This window comes from Epargyreus clarus, unplaced genomic scaffold (assembly GCF_041222505.1).
Source record: "Epargyreus clarus isolate Ecla_fem2 unplaced genomic scaffold, WU_Ecla_fem_2.2 ptg000007l, whole genome shotgun sequence".
Classification (NCBI taxonomy): domain Eukaryota; kingdom Metazoa; phylum Arthropoda; class Insecta; order Lepidoptera; family Hesperiidae; genus Epargyreus; species Epargyreus clarus.
In genome coordinates, this window is record NW_027332215.1 from 3,747,953 (window position 1) to 3,749,894 (window position 1,942).

The 1,942-nt window shown below is 34.3% G+C and overlaps 1 non-coding gene across 1 annotated transcript; it reads left to right on the forward strand.

The window, feature by feature from the left end:
• Window positions 1–1,531: 1,531 nt before the first annotated feature.
• Window positions 1,532–1,603, forward strand: TRNAQ-CUG (transfer RNA glutamine (anticodon CUG)). The gene has a single exon. It is a non-coding gene; the product is annotated as a tRNA-Gln (tRNA).
• Window positions 1,604–1,942: the final 339 nt, after the last annotated feature.

Sequence of the window (1,942 nt, forward strand, 5' to 3'; positions counted from 1 at the left end):
TCACAATGTGAGTACCCTGTTTATGCACTTTTCCCTTCCTCTGTAATGTATGTCACCCTGTTTAAAATAAGGTGAGATGGTCATTAGGATCCATTCAATGTTATGACGAGTCTCGTCAGTATCTCTGCAATCAACTCCCAAGCATCTAACCATTCCTATTCTTGACTCAAATTCTCAAGGACGATTCCTACCTTTACCTGTAGTGTTTATCTATTATCTATTGTGTATTATATGATTGCAATTAATAAGTAAGTATCCAATTTTCGTACTACATCAAATCGTGAAAAGACGTGACATCGCGAGACGCGTCACTGTCTACCATAGATAAGTATAGATATCCTTGTAATTGAAGGCAACCATTAAATGGCTCAAACGGCTGAAAATTCTGTCAGCCATTTAATGGCTGTCATGGTGTAATTTACGTTGAACAATGCTGACATGCGCAGTTAAGTGGCGCAAAAACATGAAATCGAAGAACCGAAATCGAAGAAAAATAATATTTTTCAAACACGAAAATAGATGACAATGACAATTTTAATTCTTAAAACTGCGCGATCATGCACACCGAACGAAAATAGATTCTCTTTAATTTTTCTTATTCAAAATGGCGCTTGCGCCAATTTTCGTTATGATATTCGTGATCAGGAGGTCAAAATACGTTAGTCTACCAAATTTTAGGTCGATCAGCGGTATGTGCCTTTCGGAAGTACACCCACATTTTCTTGTAAGGAGTGAGTACTAGAAGGAGTCTTTACTAATCTATACTGTTTACGCACAATGCAGTTAATTTACATTTCGGCCGAGTGTCGCTCACGACGATGTCACGACGTGACTTCATTTGCCGGCTTTAGAGCCGTACTGTGTATGAGAGTACATAGCATGTTGCAAAACATTTCACAGTGATGTAACTACCTAGTACCCTAGATTTTTAAACAGAATTGGCTTAAGTATAGATCGATGCGGTTGACTAGACAAAAAATACTGTGTTTTGTTTATAAACATACATAATAATATTGATCGTTCTGATTTAGTGGAAAGACACAATGTTGTTGTTCTGAAATTAGAGATTTTATTGTTATGTTAATTATTCTAACATACAATAAAAATAAAAATACTAAATAACATAAATTATAAAAAACCTGAAATTAGAGTAACGACATGAAAGTTTTCTATTCCACAAAATTCTCTTCACATATAAATTCATATCAAATTTAAACGTCACAAATAATAAAAAGAAAATGTTGAAATAGACATGGATAATAAGAATATTAAACACTAGTCGTCAATGTTACGGTTAAGCAATTCATGGGTTGCACCATTTGAGTTACGGTTCACATGACGTCGTAACTAACATTACTTAAGTTATTGTCGCCGAAGTGAAAAACAACCATGTTTTAACAATAGTCAGAATGCTTCCAAGTATTGAATCTCAAGTAAAAATTGATTTAACATTTTATGTAATGACGATTTATTGCAAAACGTTCGGAATCCAAGTTACTAGTGTTGGTAAATTTCAACACACATAAACGTAGCCTCGGTAGCTCAATGGCAGAGCGTCGGACACTGGTGTCTGAAGGCGCTGGTTCAAATCCAGCCTGAGGCAATAAAAAATCCGGTACCCGCTTTTTATTTTTCTAATAAATATCTACTTAATAATAAAAAGTATTAAGGACTACTATTTATTAGAAAATATTTTTTTTCAGTTTCTTTTATATATTTTATTATTGGTGTTTTTTTTATATATAAAGATCCTATCACTATTATAGAGTAAGACCCCACGGCCCTCAGATTATTGTTATTTTCTAAAAGCTGAAAGTTTGTCTGTGCACGACCCCATCACATGAAAACGTGCTGCGACTATGGAGTTTGGATAATAGTGGCTTTGGCAGATATAAGGTAGTAAAGTTGTGTAAAGTAGTACCTCACTTTCGGTAAAGTATAA